At 45.5% G+C, this 22,168-nt stretch overlaps 1 long non-coding RNA gene across 1 annotated transcript; it reads right to left on the reverse strand.

The window, feature by feature from the left end:
- Nucleotides 1–9,080: 9,080 nt before the first annotated feature.
- On the reverse strand, nt 9,081–21,783 carry LOC120913834. The gene is made up of 3 exons (XR_005743576.1): nt 21,464–21,783; nt 20,687–20,872; nt 9,081–9,395 (listed from the first exon to the last, which is right to left on the reverse strand). It is a non-coding gene; the product is annotated as an uncharacterized LOC120913834 (long non-coding RNA).
- Between the last annotated feature and the right edge of the window lie 385 nt (nt 21,784–22,168).

Raw genomic sequence — 22,168 nt, forward strand, 5'->3', positions numbered from 1 at the left:
GATATAGGTTGCCTACAGTCACACATCAAAATAAAGCTGATTGTATAGCCAAAAGGAAATCAGAGGATGGCATAGCATAGTGCTGAACATGGCAAGGCCAGGGCAGTCAGAGTTCTACCTTCAGTGGAAGTAGGTGGGTCACCAATGGGGATCACAGTAACAAGCATCTATGAAGTCTAAATTCTCATCACTACATCATGTACACTATGGCCCAGATTCACAAAGCACTTACGCCGGCGTATAACACGTTATGCCGACGTATGTGCAAATGTGCGCCGGCATATGTGTGCGCCAGACCCACAAACAAATATGCGCCTAAAAACAGGCTACACGCCGCCGACGTAGCTTGCACACGCCAGCGTAGGGTGGGCGCACATTTAGGCTGGGCGCATGGTGCCGCTCCCATTGATTAGCCATTCAAACATGCAAATGAGGGAAATACGGCGATTCACGAACGTGCGTGTGCCTGGCGCATGCTACGCGAGATGCGCGTAAGTTGTACGTCCGGCGTAAAGTTATTCCCCATAAAGGAGGTGCAACCCGGCAACAGACATGCACAGGTCTGCACCAGGGAACACAAGTCGGTGTATTGTGCGTTGGACGTGGCAGGGCGTACGTTATGTTCATGGCGTACGCAGTGATCCTGCGTAGGTTAGGCAGTTTTTCCGGCGTGGTTGTGAGCAGGCGCATGGGGTGCTGTGCTTGCGTTCACCTCACGACGCATGCGCAGTTCGTGATACGTACCTGTCTGGCGCTCGGCCCATCATTTGCATGGGGTCACGCCTCATTTGCATGGGTTCACGCCCACTTCCACCTACGTCGACGTGTGCCTTCGAAACCCATGCCACGCTGGCGCAGCGTTGGGAGCACTGGCTTGCTGAATGCAATACTTGCCTCTCTGCGCTGCGTTGGCATCGCGTACAGTGTTTGCTCTAAGGCAGCGTAATGTGCGCCCTGCTCTCTGTGAATCTGGGCCTATATTGGCAAAAGTATTGGGACACCTGCCTGGTCAGAATATTTGTGAACCAGCACTCAAATTGTTGTCAGAAATTCCGACAGCAAATGTCCGATGGAGCCTACACACGGTCGGAATTTCCGACAACAAGCTCCCATCGGACATTTGTTGTTGGAAATTCCGACCGCATGTACACGGCATAAGGGTGATCTGCAGTAGAACATTCCTCAGAGGCCCTCAGGCAGGCGGTGATGTGGTGTTATGTCGCCTTCTAACTGCTTGTTTTAGGCTGCATTGACACCTGAGCGTTTTGTCGCTCAGGTGTCCATTATTCTCTATGGAGATAATTCACATCTCCACTACAAAACGCCTGACGCCGAACGCCTGAAGCCCAAACAAGTTCTGGACCCTTTTTTGTCGCTCGAATTTGAGCGTTTGGGCGTTTTACATTGGTGACCCTAGACCTGTACAAAATCGCGGCAAATCGCGGTAAAAAACGCTGTGTTTTTTCGCGGAAAATCACGGTAAAAAACGCCGCAAAACGCTATGCTCAGGTGTGAATGCAGCCTTAACCCCTAAAAACCCACACCAGTGCGCCACAACTGCTTAAATCACCCTGTGAACAGATCACGTTCGGTGGGCGGTACTTCCCATAGATTGCAAAATAAGGAATCATTTTGGCGCGCTGCATGGCTTTGCATTCTAGCATGTGCACACCACCATCTGCTGCAAAGTTTCAGGAGGAGCATTTGGGGGCAGCAGATATACAGTTCTCCCCCACATGTTTTTACCACCTCCAACCGCAAGTGTAAATGAGGCCTAAATGTACTATAGAGTCTCAGAATTCTGCGCTAGTATTTTAAGTCGGGAAGTCAGCTGTGTCTAGTAAAATATTATTGTTTTCCCTTATATAGCGACCGTTCTTGTCAATATATTCCGTTTTGAAAAGTTGCTCATCTCTTTTTTTATACAGTATATCAATAAATGTAATGTAATCCAAGGCATTATTTCTTGTTACACTAAATCCTGCTAAGTAATACCAGCAATATCTTCATGGGTGTTTTATGCAACACAACCGATCTGAAGGTATTCTGGGAGGGCACAACTATTGAATGACCAAAATACACACCGTGTTATGTCAGCAGGTGTGTTGGAATTTATTTTATAACAAATGTTTAAAAAATTGCAATAAAAGTTAAATGATCCAAACATGGGCATCCGCTCCATAGGGCAAGGGGGGGCAATTGACCCCCCCTGGAAAATCAAGAAGGTGTTGAAGAGTGAAGAGCGCCGTGGTGACAGGCAGGTTAGAACAGGGAGAGAGAGGCAAGCTGCTGGCCGTGGCATTGCGGGGGGGGGGGGGGGGGAGATGGTCTGGTGAGGAGTAACACCACTGCACCTGACCAACCAACCCCTTCTCTTGCGGCCGCGGGCTGTCTGAGCGGTCTGGACCGGATGTCACACAGGCACAGCGAGCAGAGTGAAGCCGCCTCCCCTCCAGTGTTTATGTGTACACAGGGGGAGGGAACATGCTGTGCCGTGCTGATAGCTGATCTGAGGTACTGAATGGGATGGGGGAGGGAGGGTGTGTCTGTGCTGAAAGGGGGGTTTGTGCTGAAGGGGGGTCCATCTGTGCTGAAGGGGGGTCTGTGCTTAAAGGGGGTCCATCTGTGCTGAAGGGGAGGGTCTGTGCTGAAGGGGGAGGTCCATCTGTGCTGAAGGGAGGGATCTGTGCTGAATGGGGGGTCCATCTGTGTTGAATGGGGGGTCTGTGCTGAAGGGGGGTCCATCTGTTCTAAAGGGGGGTCTGTACATTCTCTAAGCTATATTTATATGGGCATGGAGTGAAGCTGAATTATCTCAAGAGCTATTTTACACTGCCAGCTGGCCGCGTTATCGGTAAAGCACTTTACCATTGTTTTAGCTGCGCTATTCGGTCGCTAGTGGGGCGCTTTTAACCCCCGCTAGCGTTTGAAGAAAGGGTTAAATGCGACTATGTATCGCCACTGCCGAATCTCCCCCCCCTGAAAAAAATTCAGCGGACGCCCATGGATCCGAATCAGGACCTGTGACCAGGCAGTTTATTAGAAGGATGCAAACTATTTTTAAAATGAATGGCAGGTCCTCATTGAATAAAGTCAATTCAACACTCTGCGTATGAAAAAAACAAATTCAATGTAAGAGCCTTGGACTTTTTTTTTTAAGACAAAAGGGGAATAAACACATACCGTATATACTCGAGTATAAGCCGAGCTGTTCAGCGCATTTTTTTGTGCTGAAAATACCCCCCTCGGCTTATACTCGAGTCACCTTTTTGCACCTGATCCCCCGGATTTGGGGACCCGGTACCAGCCAGCCTTAGGTCCCATGGACCCCAAACTTGGCACACATGTAGCCCACATGTTCCTCTACAAGTGTGCAAAGTTTGTTGTCCGGAAGATCTAGGGTCAGGGAGCATCCATTTTTCAAAGCCGGGCACCCCTTTTATAGACTCTTATGTTAAACGGTAATTTCTCTGGTGATTTTGGGGACCCGATACCGGCCGGTCGTAGGTCCCCTAAACCCGGAACTTGACACAAATATAGCCCCATTCCTCCTCTACAAGTGTGCAACGTTTGTTGTCTGGGGGACCAACGGCTGGGGAGCACCGATTTTTCAAACCCGGGCACCTCTTCCATAGACTCCTGTGTTAAACGTCAGTCTAGTCATGGACACAGTGAGGCATGGGCATAGTAGGGCATGGGCACAGTGAGGCATGGGCACAGTGAGGCATGAGCACAGTGAGGCATGGACACAGTGAGGCATGAGCACAGTGAGGCATGAGCACAGTGAGGCATACAAATGGATACAGTGAGGCAAAGTGAGGCACAGTGAGGCATGCAGATGGACACCCTAGGCTTATACTCGAGTCAATAAGGTTTCCCAGTTTTTTGTGGTAAAATTAGGTGCCTCAGCTTATATTTGGGTCGGCTTATACTCGAGTATATATACGGTAGTCCACTAATATAGCACATACAACAAACACAAAGGTGGGTTGGAGGGAAGAAAGCTAGAAAACCCCAGAAACGTTATAAACACGTATTGGCACACAGATATACACCAAACACACATATACATAGATAGAGTAAAGAAAATAAACACTGAATGGGTTTAACCCCACATAAGTCAAACATTAATTACATTTTTATTTATTTTTCCCTCCTCTTCTCTTGCTATCCTTGCCCCACCCCCTCCCATATTACCTCTATATAGAACAACAGGGGGGTATTTTTATAGATAAAGTTATTCGTTTTGATTAGGAAATGCACGTTGTTTGGATTTTTTTTTTTTATCTACTGTCTATAGATGTGGTTTATTTGTTGTCATGGTGATTGTCTTGCATATATGTACATGGTGTTAAAAAGGAAGAGAAAATATAAAAAATAAATAAAAGATTATATAAAACAAAAAAGAGCCTTGGACTTCTTCCTGTCCCCAAACATCCTCATCTGCCTAATTACAACTACACAGAATTAGCTTCTTATTTAACTGACTGCAAACTACAATCTGTTTAACTTTGGAAAGCGGTGATTAAGCGTTTGAGCAATAAAAAAGAGAAAAGTTAAAACAACCAGTTAATTTAATGTATTGTGGAAGAAGGTTATGGCATGGCTGGCTTTGTTCTATGTCTCGGTGATTGCTTGGCGGTGATACAATGCAGGTATTTCCTGTCCCTTTGTCTTAATGACTTGCTGGGGGTCACACAGATGTTGGCAGGAGAGCAGTCCCTTTACTTATGCCATAGAAAACTTTTATAACTTTTATTTGTATTAAATTACATGTCCAACACAAGAAAAAGATGACTTTATAATATTCAAAAATATGAACATAAAAGTTCTCATATATGCACAGACTATTAGATAGTTAGCATTTATATAACATTAAAGTAGAATAACAGCTTCCATATTGCGTTAGGCCAAGCTGGTCGGCCGCTGTTTGTGCTGTAATATAGTCCCAGAAGCAGTATAGGCAACTTTCCATCTTCTACTGCTGGAATTAAAAAAGTTGGGTCGAGTGCTTCCCAGCCATTCAGGAGAAGCCTTGAATTCATTGATAAAAGTACACCCACCGCCCCTCCACCTTTGCCAATCAGAGGGAAACCCTGTACTCTTTTTTTTTGCTATTTTTTTTAAATTATTTTCTGGATAAGATTTACAAAAAAAAGACAGAGCATATCAAACAAAACATGTAATGTATATAAAAGTAAAAACAGTATAGAAAAGAAAGTTAAAGGGTAACTCCACTTTCGTGGTAGAAAAAATAGCAAATAAAGAAAAAATTATATTGCAGATACAATTGCGTCAAAATGAGTGAGTGAGTGATAAACTTGTAAAGCGCAATACATGCGAACTGAATCGCCGCTGGGCGCTGTTTCCATTCCATTGGTAAGGAACCCCTTGACCTCAGAAGAGATGGGTTTTAATCTTTCTCCTGAAGGCCAAGTGGTCCGACTCCAGTCAGATGTTGGTTGGCAGAGCGTTCCACAGGCGGGGTCCTTGGACTGCAAATCTTCGATCTCCTTTGGACTTGTATCTGGCTTTGGGTATTTGGAGTAGGTTTTGATTTGTGGATCGCAGAATGCGATTTGGGTTATGGGCTTTTATTTTTTCGCATAGATATTGGGGGGCGTTTCCATGAATGCACTTATGCATTAGGCAGAGTGCCTTGAAAGTGATTCTGTCTTTTACTGGCAACCAATGAAGGGATCTCCGTGAAGGTGAGATTGATTCCCATGTTTTTTTGCCAGTCACTAATAGAGCGACCGTATTTTGAACGACTTGCAGACGAGTGATTTGGTATTTGGGGAGTCCTAGATAGAGGGCATTTGCGTAGTCAAGTCTGGAATTGATGATTGTTCCCACCACGACTGCAATGTCCTCTTTCGGGATAAAGGGGGTGAGTCTGCGTAGTAGGCACAGCAGATGATGGGATCCGCTGACTACTGACCCTATTTGTGACCCGGATGGAAACCTGAATGAAACGTGTCGAGTAATTTATGGGTGTCTAAATGATGTTGCAGCTGTTGTACAACTTCTTTCTCCATTACCTTGGAGAAAACATTTAGACCTGTTATGGGCCTCCGGTTGTTTGGGTCTTTGGGGTCAAAGGTGTTTTTTTTTAGGATTGGTTTTATTGTACCTTGTTTCAGCAAGGTGGGCACCGTGCCCTCCTTGAATGATTGGTTTATGAGCTGCGTGATAGTTGGTGCCAGTATATCGGCACTTTCTTTCAGCAGTTTAGTGGGGATGATATCATTGAGCGCTGTGCTGTTACGCAGAGTCCGATGATGGTTTTAGTGGCATTGATGGAGATGGGTTTTAGAGTGAATTTTGGTGGTTGCGGCGGATTTATGTGGGTATTAGGTTTGGGATTTGTAATTGTATTGTATTGTAATTTAATATTATGAAAAATGACCTTTCTTTTTCTGAAAAGGTAATATGGCTACCTGGAGGGGTTCAGTACACAGATGGTGTACAGAACGCCCCCCTGAAACATAATTTCCTGCTTGTGTGATTGACTCACCAGTTTTCTCAGAAGTCTGCCTAAGATACAAGTCAGATTTTCGGAATCCCCTGCAACAAAAATGTCATTTTTGGTGATAAACTTTTATTTGGAAATCACGGCTAAGGGATGCTGACCCTACACTTTTCCTCATTAGAGCCCTGGAGGTGCCCAGCTGGTTGAGAATTATGAAACCACTCCCATTAGACTCAATGTGCGCAGAGGCACAGAGGAACAAACAGGGATTACTTCAGAATAACAACAGGTAGGAATCTGCAACAATGTTTGTTAAAATATGTGTAATGTACATAGATCACCCAGAGGAGAATGTTACGCTTTAAATAAATCAAAATAAAATAAAGTAGAATTAAAATAAAATAAATGTTTTTTTTTTTAAAAAGTCCTGCATTCATTGATAAAAAGACATCAACCCACCCCTCCACCTTTGCCAATTAGAGGAAACCTTGTATTCATTGATAAAAATACATTTGCCTGCCTCTCCACCATTGACAATCAGAGGAAGCCCTATATTAATTTATAAAAATACATTCTTCTGCTTCATCACCTTTGTCAATCACAAGAAACCTTGTATTCATTGATAAAAATACATTCATCCACCTCTCCACCTTTGCCAATGACAGAAAACCTTGTATTTATTGATAAGAATACATTCATCCACCTCTCCATCTTTATCAATGAGAGGAGGCCTTGTATTTATTGCAAAAAATACATTCTTCCAGCTGTCCACCTTTGCCAATCAGAGGAAGCCTTGTATTCATTGATAACAATACATTCTCCCACTTTTCCATTCAGAGGAAGCTTTGTATTCATTGATAAAAATACATTTCCCTGCTCCTCCACCTTTGTCAATCAGAGGAAGCTTTGTATTCACTGATAAAACTACAAGGCTTCTCCTGAATGGATGAGAAGCACTGATCCTCCAACTTTGCCAATCAGAGGAAGCTTTGTATTCATTGACAAAAATACATTTGCCTGCTCCTCCACCTTTGCCAATCAGAGGAAGCTTTGTATTCACTGATAAAACTACAAGGCTTCTCCTGAATGGATGAGAAGCACTTGGCCTAGCTCTTTTTAATGCCAGAAGCAGATAAGAAGTCTATGTACTGCTGCCAGAACACAGCCCTGCATACTGTATGTAGATAATATAGTTTGATTATGAGCCCACCTCAGCATGTGACTGGACAGTGAAGGAAAATACTATTTAACGTTCAGAGTTAAGGCCCGTACAAACGGATTTTCCGATGGGAATTGTGTGATGGCAGGCTGTTGTCGTTTGTACGCTCCATCGAACAGTTGTTGTCGGATTTTCCACTAACAAATGTTGGATAGCATGCGTTAAAATTTTAAAATGTGTGTTGTCGGATTATCCGCTTAGTCCTTCAGAAAAAAATCAAAAGTACAAACACAACATTAGCAGAAGTTGCCCAAAGGGAGGCGCTAAAGAGCTGAAAAACCACATAGTTTTGTGTTTGTTTGCCGACAATTATTTGCCGTTTGTATGCAAGACATGAAAAGTTTATGGCCAACGCCCTTTGGACAAAAGTGTACCAGGCTTTAGACTGATAGAACTGTGTAAAGCATAAAAGATTTGATTGGCTTAGTTTCCTTTCACACGTGCGGACCGTTCGTCCGTTTTTTCATACGTCCGTTTACGGACTGCAATGCTTTCCAATGGGATAGCGTACGTTAGCGGATGAGCATCCGCTAACGTCCGTTAACATCCGTCTCCGTTAAGCTCCGTTTTTTGAACGGAAGAAAACCCTATTTTTCTTCCGTCAAAAGAACGGAACGGACGAAAAACTGAACATCCGTTTTTCATCAAAATATGTAATAAAAATAAAGTTCTTAGGGCCCTTTCACACGTGCGGACCGTTTTTTAGATCAGTTTTTTATCATCAGTTGATCCGTTTTTTCATCCGTTTTTCATCCGTTTTACATCCGTTTTTCATCGGTTGTCATCCGTATTTCATCCGTTTTTTTTTTTGTTAGAACTTTATTTTTATTACATATTTTGATGAAAAACGGATGTTAGCGGATCGGATGTTAAACGAATCGTCCGCTAACATCCGTTTTTCGTCCGTTCCGTTTTTTTGACGGAAGAAAAATAGGGTTTTCTTCCGTTCAAAAAACGGAGCTTAACGGAGACGGATGTTAACGGACGTTAGCGGATGCTCATCCGCTAACGTACGCTATCCCATTGGAAAGCATTGCAGTCCGTAAATGGACGTATGAAAAAACGGACGAACGGACCGCACGTGTGAAAGGAATCTAACAAAAAAACGGATGAAAAACGGATGAAAAAACGGATGAAAAACGGATGAAAAACAGATGAAAAACGGATGAAAAACGGATCAACTGATGATAAAAAACTGATCTAAAAAACGGTCCGCACGTGTGAAAGGACCCTTAGAGTGCTGCCCCTCTTTACTCCAAGTCTGGGTGCTGCTGTGCAACTTATTGCAGGACATCAATATCACTACATACACTACAGGTCTATATTTGTGTTATGTAAAAATGATCAGTACTATTAATACATTTTTAGTGCCATTAATAAATGCATAACTCGATCTAAAGGAGTTTTTAATATTTGTCTGGAGTTCATCCTAACCCCAGAATATGGTGACTAGGAAGTGATGGAACCCTCATAAGTATAATTTCTTGTGTCTTCTGCATACCACAGTCTGGCTCTCAGCTGACTTCTGTCTCTGCAGCTGGACAAATAAGAGACTTCATAGGCAGGTCACTGTCCACACTGTGATCTCTCTGATCTCCAGTAATCTTCCGGTGTCACTTTGGATCTCCAGGATGACAAGCTTTATTCTTTTGCAGCCAAGGGGTCACCTTACTGGAACATCTGCCTGTCTGCATCGCAATTTTCCTGCATGAGAAAAAGGCCGCAGTTCAGGAAAACGCAGAACACAGACTGACAGACGAAGAGGGGACATGGCAGAGAGGAAACAGATGGGGAAATTAAGATGAGATCACAGATTAGAAAGAATGGGTGTGAGTGTGATAACAATGAGTTATGACAAATGAATGTGCGTTAAACAACGCATTTCTACACCAAACGTGCCTATAGCACTGCGTGTGCTTGTTGCAAGGGTTACTATTTTTTGATACTGATAATAGTTTTACATCAACTTTATTTCATTTTCTTTTCTGAATTTTACATTTATAAGATCCTCAATATCTTATTTTTACTACCTTTACTATTTAATACAGGGAGCACCCATGATACTGATGTCACAGAGCAGTAACAAGTGAATACAAAAGAATTGATTTACTTTCAGGCTGTCTGTCTCTAACTGAAACTCCAAACCAGGGAGACATAGAGGGAGGATGAGTCCGTTCTCTGACTCAGCTTGGAGTATAACCTTCAACTATTAGACCCCTTTCACACTGGGGTGGTTTGCAGGCGCTATTGCACTAAAAATAGCGCCTGCAAACCGACCTGAAAAAGCAGCTGCTGTTTCTCCAGGGTGAAAGCCCCGTGGGCTTTCACACTGGAGCGGTGCGCTAGCAGGACCGCTCCAAAAGTCCTGCTAGCCGCATCTTTGGAGCGTTGAAGGAGTGGTGTGTTTACCGCTTCTCCCCATTGAAAGCAATGGGACACCGCGGCCATACCGCCCGCAATGCGCCTCTGCAGAGGCGCATTGCGGGCGGTATTAACCCTTTTCCAGCCGCTAGCAGGGGTTAAAACAGCACCACTAGCGGCCCCATGAGTTGTCAGTCCGCCCCTGATTGTACCTCTGCTGGAGTGATGGGGGCTCTGAAAGCTAGTACCGGCTGGAACAGAAACCGGGGTGCCCACAGGCAGTAAGGGCATGGGAGTAATTCCCCCAGGAAAACTGGATGGGTCCAGTTCCTCCTGGTTTGAATGGATCTATCTTGTCTGGCCATGGGCTGGGAAGGCAGAGTCCACGTTGTCTGTGCCCCCTGGGAGTGGTCACCCTAGGGGCCACAATTGGCACCTTTGGGGGGGGGGGCAGGATACCTGTCCCTGCCGCGGAGCTGTGACCTCACAGTGGGGCTCTCACGCATGCACAGTAGGGTTCCCGGCGTGAAGCCGAAAAGCTACACTGCCGGGTTCCCCTACCCGCAATGGCGGCGGAGCACCCGACAGGTCATGTAAACATCAGCTGCGGGTGCCGACATCGCTGGACTCCAGGACAGGTAAGTGTCCATTTATTAAAAGCCAGCAGCTGCAGTATGTGTAGCTGCTGGCTTTTAATTTTTTTTTCAAGGTCAGAACACCACTTTAAGTGCACTTTTTAGTGTGTGTGCATTTGTACAACTAACTGGTTTTGTTTTTCATTTTCAGCATCACCGTGGATAAAAAAAATATATATATATCTCTATAAACTGCATTTTTTCAGCACAGCAGTTAAGATTATACTAATAAACTTGTAAAAAGGAACCTATAAATAAAATTATTTAAAAATAAAATATATTTACAAACATTATACTGCACATTGCCTTTAGGATAAACTGTAGATTCCATGAAATGGTATACAGTACCTCTTCAGTACGGTCACCACCACTATTTATGATGAGAGCCCTCAATAAAGGGGAGGCATGGTGTTGATAGCTCATGGTGAGGGGCTTTAAATGAAGCTAAAAGGTGTCAGTGACCCATGTAACGACCAGTTTGCCCCCTGGCCCAGTCCTCCTGACCCTACACCTTCATCCTGTGAAAGGAGACGATAAATCAAGGGTGAATTTTCCTTCTTTGGATGTCAGGGAGCTCTATTACAGAGTGCTTGGTCCTCCTTCTCCATCAATTAAATGGGGAAGCCTCTGTTACATTCCTTTTCAAAAAGAGCTCTTTTTTTTTTTTTTTTTTTTAAGAGAGATATTTCTAAGCTCATTAATTTTATTAATCAGGACATTCTACTAAGACAGCATGCATAAATTGTGAGCAAATGACTTTTGCTTTTTATCAGATGGTCTCCTCTCTTGTCCCCAGTGTCCCATATCTCATCGTACTGAGTTTATTAAACTGTAATTTGTTTGAAACATTTAAGACAAACAGTCCCCCAAGAGATTAGTAAAATGCCTTTATTTATATTGCAGATTAAACATAATGCGAGCAGGCTATTAAATTATGTGAGCAGGGTGATAGACCCTGAATACCTTTGGATGAAAATGACTCGGCGCTACTGTATATGTATAAACAGGCTGTATAGGGGATTTAAAAACATACACCTAGAATTAGCTCTGACATTTTAACACCGCTGAGATAATATTTACAGAGATTGGTTCATAGGACATTGGTAATGTTATCTTTGGTCAGCGGCTCTTGTGTTTCTACATAAAATAAGCCACATTTGCAGGACTCTGTGCAGGTCAGTTAAGTTCCTCCACCCCAAACTCGCTCATCCATGTCTTTATGGACCTTGCTTTGTGCACTGGTCCAAATCATTTGGTAGAGGGGGGATTATGGTGTGGGGTTGTGTTTCAGGATTTGGACTTGGCCTCTTAGTTCCAGTGAAGGGAACTCTAAGTGTGCATTCACATCTAGGCGGACGAAATCGCGGCGTTTTGTCGCCGCAAATCGCGGTAAAAATAGCGGCGTTTTGTACCGGGATTTGCGGCGACAAAACGCCGGTATTGTCCGCCTAGATGTGCCCCAAGATGACCCCCTCTATGGAGATGATTGCCATCTCCTAGCCGAACGCTCGAAGACGCCTGAAAAAAAGGTCCGGGACCTTTTTTCACGCGGCAGGCGACAGGCGTCCGGCGTTCGGCGTGGAGATGTGAACCATCTCCATAGAGGGACATCTGTTTTCAGCCCTCTGGCGGCAGCGGCGTAGCGCTACAGGCGTAAAAACGCCTAGGTGTGAATGGGGTCTTAGGCCGGGTACTCACGAACAAACATGTACGGTGAAAGCGGTCCGTCGGACCGTTTTCACCGTACATGTCTGCCAGAGGGCTTCTGTACGATGGTTGTACACACCATCGTACAGAAGTCCGCGCGTAAACAATACGCGGGGCGTGTCCGCGTCGGCGATGACGCGGAGACGTGGGCGGGCCTGCCATTTAAAGGCTTCCACGCATGCGTCGAAGTCATTCGACGCATGCGAGGGACGGCGGGCGCCTGGACATGTACGGTAGGTCTGTACTGACGACTGTACATGTCCGAGCGGGCAGGATTCCAGCGGATGGTTTTAAAACACGTCCACGAATATTTGCCCGCTGGGAAAAGGCCCGGCGGGCAAATGTTTGCTGGAATTCGGCCCGCTCGCGCCTACACACGACCAAACATGTATGCTGAAACTGGCCCGCGGACCAGTTTCAGCATACATGTTTGGTCGTGTGTACGGGGCCTTAAGGTGTCAGAATACTAAGACATTTTGGACAATTTCACGCTCTCAACATTGTGGGAACAGTTTGGGGATGGCCCCTTCCTGTTCCAACATGACTGCGCACCAGTGCACAAAGCAAGGTCCAAAAAAAAGACATGAATGAGGGAGTTTGGGGTGGAGGAACGTGATGGCCCTGACTTCAACCCGATAGAACACCTTTGGGATGAATTTGAGACTGCTAGCCAAGCCTTCTCATCCAACATCAGTGGCTGACCTCACAAATGCACTTCTGGAAGAATGGTTAAACATTGCTATAGACACACTCCTAAACCTTGTGGACAGCCTTCCCAGAAGAGTTGGAGCTGTTGTAACTGCAAAGGGTGGGCCAACTCAATATTGAACCCTACGGACTAAGGCTGGGATGCCATTAATGTTCATGGACGTGTAACGGCAGACTTCCCAATACTTTTGGTAATATAGTATAGATTTGATCTGTAGCAGTCCCTGCTGGTGAGATCTGGTACCGCATGCTAAAAAATAACCTGTGAAGCCTCAGGCCTCGTACACATGACCAAATTTCTCGGCAAAAACCAGCAAGAAACTTGCTGGGGTTTTTTTTTTGCCGAGGAAACTGGTCGTGTGTACATTTTTCGATGAGGAAACTGTCGAGGATCCCGTTGAGCCAAAAAGAGAGCATGTCTTCTTTTTCCTCGACGGGAATGGAGAAACTTGCCTTGTCGAGTTCCTCGACAGCCTAACAAGGAACTCGACGAGGAAAACGATGTGTTTCGCCCGTCGAGTTCCTCGGTCGTGTGTACGAGGCTTCATACACACGACCAGTTTTCCCGGCAGGAAAACTGCCAGGAGAGCTTTTGGCCGGGAAAACCAGACGTGTGTATGCTTTCTCGCAGTACTCCCATCAGGAAAACAGCCGGGAACCTGCTCTCTATTTACCCATCAGGATTCCCAGCATTTTTTTTTCCGCCAGATCTACTACTTACCTGCGAGGCAGTGCCGATGGAGCATACATACGGCCAGGATTCCCGAGCCAAAGCTCTATGGCAGTTTTCCTGCCAGGTTCTCAGCTTTCCCCTCGGTTTTCTCCGCGGACTTTTTACCGATGAGAAAACCGAGCGTGTGTATAGGGCTTGAGAGTAAAGCTGGCCATACACTAATAACATGTGAATCTAATTGTTTTATGAACATTCAGCCTAGGTTCACACTGCTGCGAATTCAAAATCGCGGTAAAATGTGCGATTTTGCAGCGATTTCGACCGCAATTTAATGTAAATCTCGAGGCCGAAATCGCAAAAAGTAGTACAGGAACTACTTTTTGAAATCGCAGATGCGGCGTCGCACTGATTAGGACAGTGCCATTGCCGACAATTGCCGCCGATTTGAGATGCGATTTGACATGTCAAATCGCATCTCAAATCGTTCCAAATCGTACCCAGTGTGAACCAGGGCTCATTCCATTTTCTTAATCGTTAGTGGCGTCAAATCAATATTTGTTTTTTGACCATAGTGATGAGAAAATTCGAAGCAGAATGGCAAATTGTTCAAACAAATTTTCTTACAGTTTATGGCCCAGATTCACGTAGATCGGCGCATCTTTGTGCCAGCGTAGCGCATCTCATATGCGCTAAACCGACGTAACTCTGAGAGGCAAGAGCAGTATTCACAAAGCACTCGCTCCCAAACTTGCGCTGGCGTAACGTAAATTGGCCGGCGTAAGCCCGCCTAATTCAAGGTAGGTAGAAGGAGGGCGTGATACATGTAAATGAACCGTGACCCCATGCAAATGAATGGCCGAACGAACAGCACATGCACGCGCATGCTCAGAATCACGTCGCATATACTCCCTAAGATACGACGGCTCAATGCCTACGACGTGAACGTAACCTAAGCCCAGCCCCATTCACGTACGACTTACGTAAACGACGTAAAATACGACGGCTGTTCCGACATCCATACCCTAACATGACTTACCCCTGCTTTATGAGGCTTAACTTTACGCCGGACGTACGCCTTACATAAACGGCGTAGATTACAGCGACGGGCGCAAGTATGTTCGTGAATCGGCGTATCTAGGTCATTTACATATTCGACGCGTAAATCAATGGAAGCGCCCCTTGCGGCCAGCGTAAATATGCGCCCAAGATACAACGGCGTAGGAGACTTACGTCGGTTGTATGAAGCCAAAATTCAGGCGTATCTTGTTTGCTGAATAAGGCGCATAGATACGATATATTCGTTCCAAAATCAAATGTTGAAAGCAAATACATTTGGAAGTACATTTGAACAAAATGCGTCAAGTGATCGGATGTGCTGAGAATTTCTGTACAAATCTGCGTAAGAACATTTGTTTTAAGATCTACTAGTGTATGGCCAGCTTTAATTCCATTGTGTGTAGAAGGAGCCATTGTAGGTGGCATTAGACAGCTTTGTTGTTCTTGATGCACAAATGTGTCTTTTATTTTCTGACATAAAAATATTATTTCTTAAAAAAAAGCAAAAACAGGTAAATAGCATCTCACTTTGGGTATTTACTAACCAGTTGAGGACTTTTGGAGATACCTACTAGAGTTCTTCTCTGTTGGGCAGATGCCCTCTTGTGTTATTATAGGGATTTGCGCCCAGTTTGACATTCTCAGGCTGATCTGTGTTGTAGAGCTGCATTCAGTACCTTTTTCAGCACAAACAGATATTTAAAGCGGGGTTCCACCTGCGATTTTTTTTTAAGTCAGCAGCTACAAACTCTGTAGCTGCTGACTTTTAAAAAGGACACATACCTGTCCTAGGCGCCCGTGATTTCGGCCCCCCGAGGCTGCTCCCTCGATCCTGGCAGCTCCCGGCACCGCCATCCTCTCTAAGGGAAACAGGCAGTGGAGAATTGCGGCTTCACTGCCCGTTTCCTACTGCACATGCGCGAGTCTCGCGTCGCTTTGTGAATTGGCGGCTGCTTTCTGGGATACGCACAGTTCCCAGAAGGCAGCGCGCCCCATTCCCCAGTAGACAACGCGAGTAGGACGAGGAAGAAGACCTGCCGAGGTATGGGAGGAGGCAGATTGGGAAGATCCGCAACCACCATTTCTGGTAAGTAAAAGATTTTTTTTTTTTCAATTTTTTTGCAGGATTCTAGTGTAATTTTTTTTTTTATTATTATTTTTTTAGGGTGGACCTCCACTTTAAGAATTGGTCCTTGATACAATTGATCAAACTGTGGGGTTTATTTACTAAAGCTGTAGAGTGCAAAATCAGACTCACGCAGAAGTGAACCTGATTTTGCACTCTCTAGCTTTAATAATTAACCAGAATGATACATTGTATTACAGCTAGAGTGGTCCGAAGCAGTGACTTACAATGTTTCTTTTTTTTTGTTTTCTACACTATAGCTGCTGAAGCAAACATGAAAATGGAAAAACATAGGTCTTTTAGGGCCCTTTTCCACGTACGGATCCCGTGAGGATCCGTATCTTTCTTATCTGCTTGCTCAGTGGGGATCGCTCCGTTGATCCCCGCTGAGCCTGCAGATGACAGAGGTGTCCCCGCACACTGTGCAGGAACCGCCCTGTCAGATCTCCGCTCTCCCCTATGGGGGGGATCGGATGAACACGGACCGTCTGTCCATGTTCACCTGATCCTCTCTGCAGACGGATGGAAAAATAGGATTAGGATTTTCCTCCGTCTGCAGAATAGGACCATAGCGGGGACCGATGAGATCGCTGACACCCGCTATCCCATAGGGATCCGCTGACACCCGCTATCCCATAGGGATCCGCTGACACCCGCTATCCCATAGGGATACATGTATGCTTGTATTTCATCCAAAAACGGATGGCTGAAATACGGACATACTGGTCCAGATTCAGAAAGATCAGGCGGATCTTTCTGCTGGCGATACGTTACGTCGCTGTAACTTTGGGCGCAAGTTCTGTATTCAGAAAGAACTTGCGCCCTTAGTTATGGTGGCGTAACGTATGTGTTGCGGCATAAGGCCACCTAATTTAAATGGGGATGTTGGGGGCATGTTTTATTTAAATTGCACTTGACCCCGCGTTTGTGACGTATTTTTGGAACGGCGCATGCACCGTCCGTAAAATATCCCAGGGTGCATTGCTCCAAATTACGCCGCAAGGACGTATTGGATTCGACGTAAATGACGTAAAGCCGTATGCACGAACGACTTACGCAGACGACGTAAAAATTTCAAAACTCGGCGCGGGAACGACAGCCATACTTAACATTAGCTACGCCTCATATAGCAGGGGGAACTATACGCCGAAAAAAGCCGAACGTAAACGACGTAAAAAAATGCGCCGGCGGGACGTACGTTTCTGAATCGCCGTATCTACCTAATTAGCATATTCCTCGCGTAAACATACAGAAGCGTCACCTAGTGGCCAGCCTGAAAATGCAGCCTAACATACGATGGTGTAAGACACTTACACCTGTCGGATCTTAGGGGAATCTATGCGTAACTGATTCTCTGAATCAGGCGCATAGATACGACATTGTATTAGGAGATACGCCGTCGTATCTTGGATCTGAATCTGGCCCACTGTCTGTACGTGTGAAAGGGCCCTTACTATAGTATTAAACACTCATGTTTTAGTTTAGGTGCCAATTCACCCAGGAATAGCAAAGGAATGTGTTGTGCATTCCTGTGCACTTAACAAGCAGTTCACACCAGTGCATACACTCCTTTCGAAAACTCACTGCAACCATATCGCATGTAAAGTTTGATCTGGTGCGGGAAAATGCACTGCGTTTGTGACCTGCATTTGGGGTTTCATTAACTTAAAGTGTTTCGAAACCTTGTTTTTGTTTTTTAATAAAATAACAAACACGTCAATGCTTTTGCCCCGATCCTCATCTTCTGGGGACCCCGCCAGCCATTTAGGCCCCTCTTCTTTGGCGAACACCCCCACAGAAAGCCACTTTCCATGGGGGCAGCCGTGCGTGCTCGCTTCCGTGTCCCGCTGCTGCGTCCATTGACACAGACAGCGGGACTTGGTCCTGTCCCCTGTTCTCATGTCACAACATTTGATTGACAGCAGTGGGAGCCAATGGCCCCCAATGAGGAGGGAGACAGCGACAGTAGCCACTGCTGTCGTGCACATCGCTGGATTGGATCGGGCTCACATAAGTAAGGGGCGGGGGGTCTGGGGGGCGCCAGCACAGAAGGTTTTCACCTTATTGTATACTATAAACCTTAAAGTGGTTGTAAACCCTATAAAAAAAAGACTTTGTCCACAGCAAATAAATGCTTTTGTAATCAGCGCTGGAGTTAAAACGATCAAACAGCTGAGCAATCAAACAGTGCTGATCACCCAGTTCTCCCCCTCCACTCTGAGCTGAGAGCCATTACTGTCAGTCAGTGGGTCTCTCTGCTCTCTCCTCCAGCGCTCACTGGAGTGCTGGGCTGTGAAGGGGTGGGAGAGGCTGTCTCAGGCTTTTTGCTGATCGCTGAGAGGCTGAGCTAGGTGCCGGTCCAGGCATCTGGGTGGATCCCAACCAAGTGGTCGTCAGCTGACAGCGGGGGAAAAAATGGGTCACAGGAGTTCAGAACAAACGGCACTCTATGTGATCCATGGGAGAAGTATGGGAAAAAAAGCAAAAGCTTTGACTATACTTCTCCTTTAATGCGGCAATGGAATTAGTCTTTCTATCACTCAATGGTCTCTAATCATCTTTTCTTTTATCCCACCTGACTTGCTTTTCTTCTGTTCCTTCTTTCTTTAAAACTCTGACTCCTCTGTGCTTTTCTCTCTCTCTCTCTCTCTCTCTCTCTCTTCCTCCTCCTCTTCTATTTTCCTGCTCTCTCTTCTTCTCTTTTTTCCTCCTTTCCCCGCTCTGTTTCTCCTTCCCCTCCATCTTTGTTTTCCTTCTCTCTCCTTCTTTCCTTTATATTCTCTATCTCTCCCTTTGCCTGTTCTCTCTCTCTTTCTTTTTTTTCTCTTTCCCCTCTATTCTTTTTCCTCCGTTTGCCCTCTCTCTTTCTTCTTTTCCCGCTCCCTCTCTCTCTTTCTTCTTTTCCTGCTTCCTGTCTCTTTCTTCTTTCCCTGCTCCCTCTCTCTTTATTCTTTTCCTGCTCCCTCTCTCTTTCTTCTTTTCCTGCTTCCTCTCTCTTTCTTCTTTCCCTGCTCCCTCTCTCTTTGTTGTTATCCTGCTCCCTCTCTCTTTCTTCTTTTCCTACTTCCTCTCTCTTTCTGCTTTTCCTGCTTCCTCTTGCTTTCTTCTCTTCCTGCTTCCTCTCTCTTTCTTCTTTTCCTGCTTCCTCTCTCGTTCTTCTTTTCCTGCTTCCTCTCTCTTTCTTCTTTTCCTGCTTCCTCTCCCTTTCTTCTTTTCCTGCTTCCTCTCTCTTTCTTCTTTTCCTGCTTCCTCTCCCTTTCTTCTTTTCCTGCTTCCTCACTTTTTCTTCTTTTCCTGCTTCCTCTCTCTTCCTTCTTTTCCTGCTCCCTCTCTCTTTCTTCTTTTCCTGCTTCCTCTATCTTTCTTCTTTTCCTGCTTCTTCTCTCTTTCTTCTTTTCCTGCTTCCTCTCTCTTTCTTCTTTTCCTGCTTCCTCTCTCTTTCTTCTTTTCCTGCTCCCTCTCTCTTTCTTCTTTTTCTATTCCTCCTTATCCAGCTCAGTCTGCCTCTTCTTTTTTCCTTTTCCTGTTTTATCTCTTCTCTTCTCCTTTTCATGCCCTCACACTCCTTTTTTTCCTAGTTCTCCTGCTCCCTCTCCTTTCCTCCTTTTCCTGCTTTGTCTCTCTCTCTTCTTTTTCTTGCTTTTGATCTTTCTCCCCCTCTCTTTTTTCTCCTATTCTTGTGCTGTTTTGTCTTTCCTCTTTTTCTTGCTCTGTCTTTCTCTTTCATTCGTTTCCTACTTTGTCTCTCTCCACCCCCCCCCCTTCTTTTCTCCTGCTCTCTCTCTCTCTCTTATTTCTGCTGTAAATTGTTTCCACTTTTTTTATTCCTCTTTATCCAGCTCTGTCTCTTCTTTTTTCCCTTTTCTGTTTTTTCTCTCTTCTCTTCTCATTTTCCTGCCCTTACACTCCTTTCTTTCCTCCTTCTCATGCTCTCTCTCCTTTCCTCCTTCTTCTGCTCTCTCTCCTTTCCTCCTCCTGCTCTCTCTCCTTTCCTGCTCCTGCTCTCTCTATTTCCTCCTCTCTCTCCTTTCTTTCCTCCTTCTCCTGCTCTCTCTCCTTTCCTCCTCATGCTCTCTCTCCTTTCCTCCCTTTTCTGCTCTCTCTCCTTTCTTTCCTCCTTCTCCTGCTCTCTCTCCTTTTCTCCTCCTGCTCTCTCTCCTTTCCTCCTTTTCCTGCTTTCTCTCCTTTCTTTCCTCCTTCTCCTGCTCTCTCTCCTTTTCTCCTCCTGCTCTCTCTCCTTTCCTCCTTTTCATGCTTTCTCTCCTTTCTTTCCTCCTTCTTCTGCTCTCTCTCCTTTCCTCCTTTTCATGCTTTCTCTCCTTTCTTTCCTCCTTCTTCTGCTCTCTCTCCTTTCCTCCTTTTCTTGCTCTCTCTCTCTCTCCCTCTCCATAACTGGGCCTCTCTGTTTTTAGAAGATGCTGAATCAATAATATCTGTTTAGTTTTTCTTGTCAAATTCCCAGGTATGAATCGCAGCGACAACTTGTACAAATAATACATAAGTAAGGAAGTCGTGTACACTTGACACGTCCCCCTGGATCCTGCTATGGATAGTGTCACTCACAGAGTCACTTATCTGAAGAAGCATAATTGCTATCGACTGGCGTAGATACAAGGCGCGGTGGGGGTGAGGGGGGGTTGTGCACAGCCTGCATCCCCTCAAGTCGTTCGTATTCCTTTCTTCACAAGCATACAGATAGAGCTAGAGGCCGGTGGGAATTTATGCTTACCATCTCATTAATCTTCTTGTAAGCTCTTACAGTGGCACAAAGCGGTGGTGGCACTGGCAGAGCTTCTCCAGGGATGGCGATTGCAAGCGCTTTCATGTTGAAAATTCTATTTGTCCCCTTTAATTCAGTTTCTTGATGTTCGACTGTTGCAGTTATGAGACATATCCCCCTAATCTGTATTCAATCCTATTATAAAGAGAGAAAATTAAATTGTGAAATATGGATAAGAAACTGTCTGCAACAAGTTTTGTCTGCAGCATGCTTAAAGGGGGTTGTAAAGTCTTATGTTTATTTACCTTCTTTGCTACAGCTGCCCCCCAGAGCCCCCCTTTTTCTTACTTGAAACCATCCTTCCCAGCGACTTGCATGAGCCTAGCGGCTCCAGCGGCTGTCTCTGTCCTCATTGGATAGATTGATATCAGCAAAAGCCATTGGCTCCCACTGCTGTCAATCAAATCCAGTGACACAAAAGTGGGGGGCGGGTCAGGGTCCTGCTGTCTGTGTCAATGGACGCAGCAGCAGGACTCAGGAGCACGTCCACACAGGTGCCCCCATGAAAATTAGCTCTCTGTGGGGGCACCTGATGAAGGGGAGGAGCCAGGAGCACCAACGGGGCACCCCAGAAGAGAAGAATTGGGTCCGCTCTGTGCAAAACCCTTGCACAGAGCCGGTAAGTATAACATGTTTGTTGTTTTTATTTAAAATGCAAACCTTTACAATCACTTTAAAGCGGTTTTCCAAACACTGTAGCTGCTGACTTTTAATAAAGACACTTACCTGTCCAGGGAGCCCACAATGCTGGCCCCCCGAGGCCGATCCGTCCATCAGATCAGGTGCAGGCGCCACCATCCCAACTTAGGAAAACCGGTAGTGGAGCCTTCAGGCGAGTCCTGTAGCGCTTTCTGAATGGCCCCACACACATGTCCCAGAATGCAGCGGGGGAGGAGAGGAAATGATGCCCTGGGCCGCGGCCAAGCTAGGATGAAAGTACATTCAGTACTTCAGAAAAGGTAAGTAAGAAAATAAACTAATAATAATAATTATCCAAAATCAAGTGGTGGAAGGGTGGTCTTTCTTTTAACCACTAGCCGACCAGCAGCCGCAGTTATACGGCGGCAGGTCAGCTCGGCTGCGCGAGATCACGTAGCTATAAGTCATCTCGCATTTCAGCCAATAGCGGAGCAATGCACGCTGGGATATGTACACGGACGGCGCAAAAACGTCAATCACGTCGGGTCACCAAACATTAACATAAAACATGCCCCCCCATCCTCATTTGAATTAGGCGCGCCTACGTCGGCCCCATTTACGTTACGCCGCCATAAGTTAGGAGGCAAGTGCTTTGTGAATACAGTACTTGCCTCTCTGACTTAAGGTGGCGTAGTGTAAATACGATACGCTACGCCGCCTTAAAGATACGCGCCCCTACCTGAATCTAGCTATTATTCTTCAAATTGCTTCTGTATCTATGCCACTAGAATA

This window comes from Rana temporaria, chromosome 9 (assembly GCF_905171775.1).
Source record: "Rana temporaria chromosome 9, aRanTem1.1, whole genome shotgun sequence".
In the NCBI taxonomy this organism is placed as follows: domain Eukaryota; kingdom Metazoa; phylum Chordata; class Amphibia; order Anura; family Ranidae; genus Rana; species Rana temporaria.